The sequence below is a fragment of the Eretmochelys imbricata genome, chromosome 16 (genome assembly GCF_965152235.1).
Source record: "Eretmochelys imbricata isolate rEreImb1 chromosome 16, rEreImb1.hap1, whole genome shotgun sequence".
In the NCBI taxonomy this organism is placed as follows: domain Eukaryota; kingdom Metazoa; phylum Chordata; order Testudines; family Cheloniidae; genus Eretmochelys; species Eretmochelys imbricata.
The window spans coordinates 25,713,570-25,725,720 of record NC_135587.1 but is presented as its reverse complement, the minus strand read 5'-3'; positions in this window follow the sequence as shown (position 1 = coordinate 25,725,720).

The window sequence follows — 12,151 nt, the reverse complement described above, 5'->3', positions numbered from 1 at the left end:
CCTCCCACCAGAACACCGGGCCCATGGGGAGCCCAGGCCTGGCGCTCTGGAGCATTTAAACCAGTGGGTCAGCCAGTGAGGAGCTACTCGTGGATACTGATCTGATAGCTCCCTCGGGCTGCCCCCTGGCTCCCTCCCATCAGCAGGTGCCAGGACACAGGCTATTCTCCCGTCCACGTAGCTCTCATTGCACCCCAGCATCAGTGTCAGGAGCCCCCAGTGCCCAGACAGTGGGGCTGCCTGACCCATGCAGAGAAGAGGGACAATGCAGTGGATCCTCCCAGAAGCCCGGACATTTCTAATCACCAGCGATCCACGGCAGCGGCTGGAGAACGACGCGCAGCTGAGGAGGCACTGAATGCACCTGTGCCTTCCAACAAGGTGTCCAGGGTCCTGAGTCTCCCAGGGCATGAACGAGCAGGTCCCCAAAGCAGGCAGGCTGTGTCACTTTGCCCCAGCACAGTGATGGAGCAGCAGCTCAACTGAGTATGGCTTTGAGGGAGGCCAGGCGCTTTAAGGAAAGTGCGCCCCTGTGTGAAAGACAGAAAAGAAGCTGGAGAAGACCAAAAGCCCCCTGAAGTTGGCATGCTGCCAGAGCATGGCTTTGTATGCGGCCAACTCCCAAGCCTCAGAGCCACAGGCCTTGGGATCAGATAGTGGCACTGGCAAGAACATGCGTTGAGGGAGAATGGAAACACGGCCACCAACCCTCCCGCACACACCACCTCGGGAATGGCAGCTGGTGGGCTCCTGGGCCAGGCCAGCAGCCACTGGGTGTTGGGGACTAATGCAATGGGGCCCAGTGCAGGATACCGGGAAGGGAGCTGCAGGTCGTCCTCACCACACTCCCAGCAAGTCTGTTTAAAACCCCAGCTCAGAATCCATGTTACCCTGACGTGACGGAAATAAATTGGCTCTAACGCATAGGAACCTCAGGCTGCTCCACTGTCCCAGGCCTGCCAGGGCACGAGTTCAAGGCTCGACACGCCCGCCATGGCTGCCAATGGCGTCTCTGGTACCTAGAGGCGAGCAGAGAGCATTCTGATTGGCTGCTCCTGAAAGAGCCCTGGGCTTTCTCACAGCCCCCAGCACCAGGGGCTGGACTTAGCCACAGAGCCCCGACCGCTGGGGGACTCGCAAGGGAGGGAGCCTCCGCACCCAAGGGACAGAGCTTCCCGCAAGGGTGGGGTCAGCCCACGTGCTGGTGTTATAACGGGCCTGGCCCTGCTGGAAGCACATGCTTGAAAAGGGTCATTCTACCTACAGGCAGCTCCTGTTGCTGAGTGGAGCGAAACAGGCTGGGGCCAACACACCGCCTGGAACAAAAACCCGGCAACCTGTAACCCTAGACTGGTTAGGGAGACCCAGGTGTGGGTCGGGGGGGCAAGACTGCACACGCTCACACATGCTCACTCGTGCACAGACACACACACTCTCAGTCACACACGCACAGACATGCACACACTCACACGCACACAGGGACACACACCCTTTCACTCTCCCTCCCTCCCCCGAGGCCACAGAGACGCCAGCGCCTCCCACCCAGCTCCAGCACTTGCTGACTGTGCCAACAGGCCCTGGCTATATGCCGTGGGCACAGCGCCTCTTCCTGGGTGACCTGCCCAAGGGGAGCACGAGCTCTACACAGAGACCTCAGGAGCAGGCCAAGCCCTCGGAGCCAGGTGCCCTCGGCAGCAGCAGTGGCTGTGGGTGTCTGTCCTGGGCTCAGGCCAGGTGCACACCCAGCACCGCAGCGAGTGCTAAAGGTGAGGCTTTGCACCGGTTTAATCAAACCTGCGCAGCTGCGTGTGTGAACCCTCCTCTTGGGTCACCCTGGCTCGTAGCCATCTAGCCTGCATTGGTAAGTGCACAGGCTAAACCCACAGAACCAGATTCGAACCAACCAGAGAGCGTTCACACACAAATGTTGCTCCGGTTTAACTAAACCAGTTTCATTTAAATCAGTGCAACCTCCATTTGCAGCTGGGCCCTCAGTCTAGGCAGCCAGGTAGAGAGTGGGCAGAGACCACCAGAGCCATGTGATGTCTCCCACTCCTGGCTGCTCCCGGCCAGCACCTGGCAGCGTGCAGGATGCCTCACTCAAACCACATGGAGACGGGCCCTGCCCCATCTGTCAGGCATGTCAAGGAGCAAGAGCAACCAAGGAAAGCCAGACCCAATGGCGAAGGGGCACCAGGGCTGCATGTATTACTCAGCACAGCAAGCTGACTCAACGCTCAGGGAGCAGGAAGGATTTGATTGGCAGCACCATAGGAGGAGGAGGATGTGATTGGCCGGGAGATAGGACTTCATTGCAAGAAGAGGACCAGGCTGGCCTGTTATTGGAAGTGAGTGTTTGAATCAGACCCATAAGGCACATCTACTCTGCACCCTAAATCCAGCCTTTGACTCAGGTTTCAGCCCCAGCCCACACACAGATCAGTCTGACTTGGGTCAGCCAGCACTCAGGTCCTGGGTTCTGGGATCCTGCTAGTGCATCAGAACTCAAGTCCTGCTGGACTCGGGTCCAAGCCTGTCATGCAGTGTGGATGCAGCTCAAGCCGCAGACCCGAGTCAGAAGGACTGCGTCGTGCAGTGTGGACATGTTAGCATGGCTGTGAGACCGGGATCCAGTCCATGTAAAGCCAGGTTTCCAATGCAGTTTGGATGCTCAAGCTCGGAGTTGGAAATACCAAGTCTACCAGCCCGGGTCCCACAGACTCGGGTGTGGTGTCCAGTGTAGAGATGCCCACAGAGGCAAGAGGCCTGGCTATAAGGACCCAGCCCAAGGTAGCTCCCTGCAGTCTTTTCCCCAAGGTCTGCCCCAACCCAGTGCTAAGTGGCTGGAGCGGTTTGGTGCTACCGCCTCTCCCCCCCCTTGAATGATTCCGCCAGGGAAGGTCCCTCAGTCTCAGTCCGGGAGCCTGGCTGCATCACACACGGTGTGTTTGGAAGCACAGATTATAGCCCCCCTTGCCTCTGCCTAGACGAGGGATAGAGGAACCACGGCAATGCAGGCCAGACACCCCTCTACCGGCCCAGCACACGGCTAGTCATGTTACTCCCTTACTGGGACTTTATCTTGTTCAGCACACGGGAGCTGGTGCCATCTAACCTCCCGATCCCAGCCCAGGTGGACCCTGAGTGGAGGCCTGGCCTGGAGCCCAGAGCCTCTCTGGTAGCTCATATGTAACAGATACACTAGACATGATAGACGGGGCCGTTATGGCCCACTGTGTCAAGACCTTCATCCCAGGGACTCCCCCATTCACGGACCATTGACTCAACAGACCATAATGGCTCCATCTATCGGGGTCAATATGGGCGCCTTTGACACATGACAGACAATAATTGCTCCTGCTTAGGGACTTTTTAGTTCATGGATCATTGACCTGATGGGCCGGAACAGCTCTGAAGGAGGCTGCACACGCGCTGTACACCCCTGTGCTCAATCAGCTGTAGGAAAGAATGTCTGGGTTGAGTCCCAGCATGCGCATAGGCTCACACACATTCAGGCCTGGTCTGACACTCGTGGCATTCACCCTCTTACAGGAGAATCACCAGGAACCGCTTCTGTTTCGCGTCCTCTTTGGAAGCGAGGTTATTGGAGCAAAGAGTGCTGACACTGAGGAGCCGAGCCCCCACAACCCTGGCCACTCGCAGGTGAAGACCCTCAGAGACATCCCTCCCGGCAGCCACATGGAGGGCATTGTTGTAGCACAGACAGGGCCAGCATCTCTCTCCAGTGGCAACTAATGTGCCACGGCTTTAGCCACGCAGGTGCACAGCTCCCTATAGCCCCAGGCTTCCTCTTCGGGACCCCACCTTCCATCCAGACAGCTGCTGTAGGGCACAGGAGTCAGGCCCTGCTCCTCTCACCTGCCATGGAGCTGGGAGCTTTGGGCTGAGGCCAGCTACCTTGAAGCACCCTGTCTAGAGCCTGGCGGGGCTGGATGATGGGGCTGGGCTGGAGCCAAGCAGGGCAGCTGGATGGTTTCACTCCACAGTCAGAGATGCCCATGTTCCGCCCAGAGGAGGAGACACTGGAGGGTAGAACCACAGGAGCAGAAAGTACTCCCATCAGGGAAAGACCACAAGCTCCTGTGACCCAGGCTGGAGGTGGGAGCAAGACACCAAAGCGGGGCCAGAGGCCTGGGGCTCCATGGGAAACGGAGGGACTGAGTGTGGAAGTTACATGGTTAAACTGGGCCACAGCTCTCCTAAAGCCATGGGGAAGGCAGGAGGTAGAAGCATCGGGATGCACCAGGGACCTACCACTGCTTGGCTGGGAGCTTATTCTTCAGTGTCTTTAACCCTAAGAAAAGCTTTTTCTTGTCCCCTATGTGCAGGGACTGAGGTGAGCCGAGATGACCTGTCAGCAGCAACACGTCAACCCAGGTGGGGCCATGCCAGGGTAACAAGCCTTGTGGAAAGGGGGGAACCGGTAGACATGGTATATCTTGACTTTAGTAAGGCTTTTGATACTGTCTCACATGACCTTCTCATAAACAAACTAGGGAAATGCAACCTAGATGGAGCATAACTGGTTGGAAAACCATTCCCAGAGGGTAGTTATCAGTGGTTCACAGTCATGCTGTAAGGGCATAACGAGTGGGGTCCCACAGGGATCCGTTCTGGGTCTGGTTCTGTTCAATATCTTCATCAATGATTTAGATAATGGCATAGAGACTACACTTATAAAGTCTGCGGACGATACCAAGCTGAGAGGGGTTGCAAGTGCTTTGGAGGATAGGATTAAAATTCAAAATGATCTGGACAAACTGGAGAAATGGTCTGAAGTAAATAGGATGAAATTCAATAAGGACAAATGCAAAGTGCTCCACTTAGGAAGAAACTATCAGTTGTACACAACAAAATGGGAAATGGCTGTGTACTGTGTAAAAGTATCTGGGGGTCATAGTGGATCACAAGCTCAATGTGAGTCAACAGTGTAACACTGTTGCAAAAAAAGCGAACATTGTTCTGGGAAGTATTAGCAGGAGTATTCCTGTGCTCTACTCCGCGCTTATTAGGCCTCAGCTGGAGTATCGTGGCCAGTTCTGGGCACCATGTTTCAGGAAAGATGTGGACAAATTGGAGAAAGTCCAGAGAAGAGCAACAAAAATGATTAAAGGTCTGGAAAACATGACCTCTGAGGAAAGATTGGAAAAATTGGGTTTGTTTAGTCTGGGGAAGAGAAGACTGAGAGGGGACATGGTAACAGTTTTCAAGTACATAAAAGGTTGTTACAAGGAGGAGGGAGAAGAATTGTTCTTCTTAACCTCTGAGGATACGACAAGAAGCAATGGGCTTAAATTGCAGCAAGGGTGATTTAGGTTGGACATTAAGAAAAACTTCCTGTCAGGGTGGTTAAGCACTGGAATAAATTGCCTAGGGAGGTTGTGGAATCTCCATCATTGGAGATTTTTAAGAGCAGGTTAGACGAACGCCTGTCAGGGATGGTCTAGATAATACTTAGTCCTGCCGTGAGTGCAGGGGACTGGACTAGATGACTTCTCAAGGTCCCTTCCAGTGCTACGATTCTATGAGCTCTGCCCAAGGGGAAATCACTGCTCCCGAGATGGTGTGGAGCTGAGCAATGTCCCAGCCAGCAACGTGGGCCGCGAGAACAGAGTGGGGAGAGAGGAGAGGATGGATACAGTCGTGAAAGAGAAGGGGAAGGAAAGAAAGACGGTGGGATTGAGAGGAAGAAGAGGTGAGTGTCAGAGCAGAGACATCCCTTTCTGTGAAGAGACTTGTCCCACGCGGGTAGTGCGGGTGGTACAGTGGGGAGTTGGGCTGCTGGGAGCGGTGTGCTCGGGGCCACAGCCAGTCACCCCAGCAGAGTGAGGCTCACCAGTGACATGCGTCTGTTAGCCCCAACCTGATGACTATTTATCAACGTTGCAAAGACTCCTTGGCAGAGGCGGGCGTGCAGGCTCCGACAAAGGGGGACTTGGTAGGTCTAGCTCAGGAGCAGGGGCAGAACTGCCTGCGATACCCCAGACTGGAATTGCAGGGGATGGGGGCTACAGGTCGGGCCTGCGGGACATCAGCAGAGCTGCGTGTGAGGGAGCCCAGGGCTGTAGGTTGGGACAGAGTGGCACCACCTGAGATGTGGGGAGCCCAGGGCCCAGAGCAGCAGGGAGGTTTGCTTCAGGGTGGAGGGGCAGAGGTGGGGGGGGAGAGCATGGTTCGGGTAGCAGGGGGGCTGCTGGCCAGGACTGAGGGACAGCAGAGCCACTTGCATGGTGCCTGCCCTGTCTGAAAGCCAGAGAGGCCTGCTGGTTACGCAGGCCTAACACTGCCCAGGAGAGGAATTAAACACAATGTCATTGCCTGCTCTGGAGAGCCCAGGCCAAGGGCCGCCTACGCTCCAGGCTGGGGGCCGTGCAGTTCAGCGGGGGGCAGAGTTTCTGGGGATCTGGCTTGAGCGCGACAGCTCTGAGCAGATTCACTCCCAGCTCCCCGGCACGCCTGCTGCCGGTCCGGAAGCCGCGCCGGGGTCAAGCCGCCTGCTCCCAGCCTGGCAGATGCAGTCGACAGCCCAGCATGTGCTCTGCCGCAGCAGCTGCATAAGCCTTCGGGAGCAAGTCATTAATGACAGAGCTCGTTATTCGGCCAGCAGGCAACATTCCACAGGGCCAGGGTGAAAAATTGTGATCTCCAACCCACTCCTCTCTCCGCCAGCTGAAAGGCCACGATTAGTATGAGCGTCTGTTGAGCCCCACATTGCACAAACTTTAGCCAAGGAAGGGGAACAAGGGGGACTCGAGAACAAAGCCTCAAAGATCCAGCCCACCCCACACCCCGCCCCAGCACTTGGACTCCCAACAAGCTGCATTCATGAGGCCTCCTCAGTAACTCCATGCCCTGGGCCCGGTGCATGCACAGCTGCCAGGGCAGTGGCAGCCCTAGTGAGCAAGGAGAGAAAGTCGCTCCAGCAGTTTGCTTTTGGGCAATTCCTGAATCTGAAGTGCAAACCCAGGAACAGGCTTTCTGACGTTCTAAGAGCCTCAGGGGTTCACAGGGTGATGGGACTGGACGACCCAGTGAATGGGGCGCTGGGCTGATCCCTCTGGAAACCCAAGCCCCGCTCTGGGGTGGGGATGTGGCGAGCAGTAAGTTGAGTGTGTATCCTGCTGAGTTCAGTGGAGATTTCTGCCAGTCACAGAACCACCACGGATTTGACCGTCTCTGCCCAAGCAGGGCCCAGGAACAGCAGGTCCAGGTGCTGCTGTCAGGCCTGAGGTGTACTGGCAGAGCTACGGGGGAACCCTACTGGGGACTCTGGGGGAGACCCCCCATCCCTGGCGGGTCTGATGCCTGGAAGTCTCTCTTCCAACAGCACCTGCTTCACACACAATTTCAACTATACACTATGAAAAATCCAAGGGAGCAGCCTACCCAGGAGAAACCACCAGCTGGCCCAGCACGTGCTCGTCCCTCGGGAAAGGCAGCCGGCTGCAGAATAAACTGCTCCTGACCCCAGGGCCAGAACACAGGGCCTGGCTATTTCCCAGACACATGCTGGGGGGCGGCAGACGCAGCCCTCCTAGCAGCCAGGACTCTTCTCTGGGTGTGTTGGTTCCTGCTGCCCCGGTTGTCAGGGAATCTGCAGAGGCTTAGCTGCCATTGCTCAGAGTCCATGAAAGGGGAGCAGGCTTCCTGGGCCCGGAGCAGCTGGTGAGTGAAACGCAGAGAGACGCTCTCAGGAAACACAGGCAGGTTTGAGGCCGTCTGCACTGGGCTCTGTCTAGCCGAGGCAGGACCCAGTTTCTGCTGTGCCCAGGACAGTGCTGAGCATGAGGCTGGGCTCCATATGGCATGAGTACTAGGCTGGTCTGAAGTGACGTTTGCAGCACACAAGGGCCTCTCCTTGGCCTTTCATTCTAGCTCCAGGCAGGGTCACAAACCTCTAATCAAAGGCCTCCCATCACCTTTTCTTGAACCTTCCTTTTCGTTTTAACCTGGTGCCTTCAACTCTTGTTCGAATGAGCCCTCCTGGGCCCGACAGCCCGGCGAGCTGACTGCGGTGCAGTCCTGGCAGTCTGCTCAGACTCGCAGGCGATGGGAGAATGGAGGCAAGGAGGGGTGAGCCCACCTCTTGCGCTTGTCCACGCCAGCAATGTGCGGGACTCTGCTATAAGCACCATAGGAGCCATCGATAACCAGCATTCCCTGGCTAGGGCCTCTTGGATCAGGACACGTTGCACCCGGGACTGTCCCGTGAAATCCCTCGCAGATGCTAGATGCAGCCCACGCTGGGACTCAACTCACAAGGTCTGGAGGCTGAAAAATCTCTCTCATGCTAACTTCCAGGTATATGATTTAATGAAAGGCACAATAAGAAGTGAAACAATTAGAATTTCTGCCTCATTATCATGGTAATCTTATCAGTCAGATAATGAGGTATTAATGGAGATTTAATGTGCCTCTCATAACAGAATCCCTTGGAGAAAACACATAAGGAAATTGCTGTAAATCCACTTAATGATGGAAAGGTCCCCAAACACCATATTCCAAAGGATGAAAAATGCTGGATGCAAATGAGCGAGAATCAAGGTCAATAACACTGCAGGGACTGAGCTAATGGTGGGCCTGGATACAGATAATAAAAATTGCATGTTGCTTTTTAAACCTCAGCCTTTGTTGTTTTCAAGTGTGCATTTCAGCTAATGAACTAACAGAACTGAACAGGGTGAATTGTGTGTTTTAGAAATGACTGAAAAACTCTGTCTGAACTGGTCTGTCCAGGCGGGATGGACTCTCACCCTCCCACCATCTGCTGGGGGGTAGGAGTCACGAGTCCAGGCAGCTAGTGAGGAAAGAGGCATTTGTACCCAACATGACACCAAAGGGCAGGTGCAGCCCAAGGAAGAGCAAGGCAGGTTCATCCACCAATCGGGGAGGGTGAGTGGGGGACTCAGTGGAATAAGGTGGTGTCTAAAGGCCCAGGGTCACTCCAAGCATGGCTTCCTCTCCCGTCACAAATGGTGCAGGGCAAGGAGCTTCTCCAGCCAGCAGCAGATGTAGAGGAGCTGAGTCCACTCCTGCAGGCCGGGGTCTTTGTGCCAATGCAGCAGAGGAAGCCGCAGGAATACTCTGAGCCTCTCCTTTACATTGACCATCTGGGGTCTGCAGGTGCTTTGCACCTATCAGTTACTCTCAAGAATCTGAGCCCCAGTCCTCTGCTCTAGCTGCTACTGATGCAGCTCTGCAGGAATGGCTCTGCATTGCACCATGCCGGGGTGTCCCCTTGGTGCCCGACACACCTTCCGCTTTGGGACTCACTGGGCCTTCAGTGATCCCGATCAGCCCCTGAGCTGCAGCCCATGCCCCATTTGTGGGCCAGGTGCTTCCTTTCCCCTGCTGTTTCCAGGCCTCAGCGAGTGATCCCAAGGCTGTCACTCAAAGCACAGCGGAGCAGGGACCCAGGGAGCTGGCCACAAGGTTTGCAGCAAGGCAGGTGTCAGTGAAATATGGCTGCACTGCCACAAGGCATGGGTTGGGTTTCTTGTTAATGGCAATGGCTGGGAATGGAAACTCCCGCTCTCCAACTTCTTACTTTGCCAAGGGGGGCAGGGCTCAGGCTCACAGGTCCCGGCAGGTGGGCTCCTTAGCTCCTCTGACCAAAACCCCAGTGCTGCTGGGGACAGGAGGTGTCAAGGTTCCTCCCCCACTCTGAACTCTAGGGTACAGATGTGGGGACCTGCATGAAAAACCTCCTAAGCTTATCTTTACCAGCTTAGGTCAAAACTTCCCCAAGGTACAAAATATTCCACCCGTTGTCCTTGGATTGGCCACTACCACCACCAAACTAATACTGGTTACCGGGGAAGAGCTGTTTGGACACATCTTTCCCCCCAAAAATACTTCCCAAAACCTTGCACCCCACTTCCTGGACAAGGTTTGGTAAAAAGCCTCACCAATTTGCCTAGGTGACTACAGACCCAGACCCTTGGATCTTAAGAACAATGAACAATCCTCCCAACACTTGCACCCCCCCTTTCCTGGGAAATGTTGGATAAAAAGCCTCACCAATTTGCATAGGTGACCACAGACCCAAACCCTTGGATCTGAGAACAATGAAAAAGCATTCAGTTTTCTTACAAGAAGACTTTTAATAAAAATAGAAGTAAATAGAAATAAAGAAATCCCCCCTGTAAAATCAGGATGGTAGATATCTTACAGGGTAATTAGATTAAAAAACATAGAGAACCCCTCTAGGCAAAACCTTAAGTTACAAAAAAGATACACAGACAGAAATAGTTATTCTATTCAGCACAGTTCTTTTCTCAGCCATTTAAAGAAATCATAATCTAACACATACCTAGCTAGATTACTTACTAAAAGTTCTAAGACTCCATTCCTGGTCTATCCCCGGCCAAGACAGAATATAGACAGACACACAGACCCTTTATTTCTCTCCCTCCTCCCAGCTTTTGAAAGTATCTTGTCTCCTCATTGGTCATTTTGGTCAGGTGCCAGCGAGGTTACCTTTAGCTTCCTAACCCTTTACAGGTGAGAGGAGCTTTCCCCTGGCCAGGAGGGATTTCAAAGGGGTTTACCCTTCCCTTTATATTTATGACAGGAGGTTTTCCCATGGTGGAAATGCCCCGCATGGGGCCCAACAGACTGAGACTCAGCTCTTTGCTCAGGGCTCCACCTTGCCAGAGGGTGATCAGGGCCTGCTCGCTTGCACCTGCGGGCTAGCATCACAGCTGAGGGAGGGGAGGACAGGTGGAGGACACGACAGAAGGGGCTGCTGGAGTCCAGGCAGCCTCCCCCAACTGTTAGAAGCTGCTAGGCTTAACCTCTTGACAGTACAGGCCTGGACAAAGATCAGTGACCCTCACTAAGAGCCTAGCAGCTGACCTGGGGTGCCTTGAACTGCGGGACCACTGCCAGCACCTAGTGCTGGTGCTTTAGACCCCACAGCTGCTGCCTCTCCCTCCTTGTCCCCTTGGCTGAGATGGGGGAACGAGGGGCTCCCCTCATAGGAGTGAGGCTCCGGGCCCGGGGGTGGGGGCTGGTGTTGCCTCTCCCTGGGGCAGTAGCTGGAGCTGGCATGTCCCACCATAACAGCTGCAGTGGCTGTTGGGCAGGTGCCTGGCTTTATCGGCCACAGATTTCCAAGGGAGGGGCTCCCCATTTATCTTCATCACGGCTCCAAGCTGCAGCGTGTGGTGGCAATGGGCTGCCCGCGTACCACCCACCAGGGGTCCACCTCGCTCATCTGTTTTCTCCTGTTTACAGGGACATTCACATGCCAGTGGGGAGCTGCGTCTCCTCACAGCCTGTCACAGGCCCCGTCTCCATAGCCCCCTTCTGCGGGCAGCGTGCGCTACCCCCGAGCCCCTAGGCAGGCAGCCCCCGACCCTGCCCTCAGGGACTCCGGCTGCCCTGGGATGGTCCCTCAGGTTGCTGCACGTGCCCGGGTTGTCTAGCTCCTCAGGCCAGGCCCTCCCAGCCCCACCGTCGAGGATGTGCTTTGCTCTGGGCCAGCCCAGCGGAAGTATGTACGTGGGAGTAATGAAGGTCCTGTTCTCTGAATGCCTGAAGAGCCCTCCTGGGGTGTCTGAAGAAGGTGCAGAGCTGTCCCTGCATGAACTCTGACCAGCCCCATGCTGCCCCAGGACCAGGCAGGAAGGGGGCCGGGAAGGGTGGCCGCAGGGTGGCTGTTGCACTCTCCAGGCTGCTGTCTGACCGGCGCCCCTAGCGGCACTTCCCTGGGCCCCTCCTGAGGCTCTCGCGCTCTCTGTCCCGGCTCCCAGGTGACCCTCCCCAGCATAGTGTCAGTGCAGATGGCATCTGGACAGAGAGCTGGGCTCACGTGCAGCCTTTCCCATGGTGAGCATGGGGCATTCGCCCACTGAGGACAGAACAGCCTCCTTGGGGAGCTCTGCTGTAGCTGTCTTTGGAAAGTATCATCAGACCTCTTAGTTACAGTTAGCAGCTGGACAGAAGAGTGGGGAGCCAGCCCCCTGCGTCCAGGCAGCTTTCCACAGGGCTCTGCAATAAGGCATTGCATGTCTCACAGTGCCGGGGTGGGCGGCCCCAGAGGCGGGCTGCAGGAGGAGGGGGCATGGGTGGGTTTTCATTGCACGGTTCCTGTGTTCTCTGCTCTCCGATAACCCACGGTGACAGC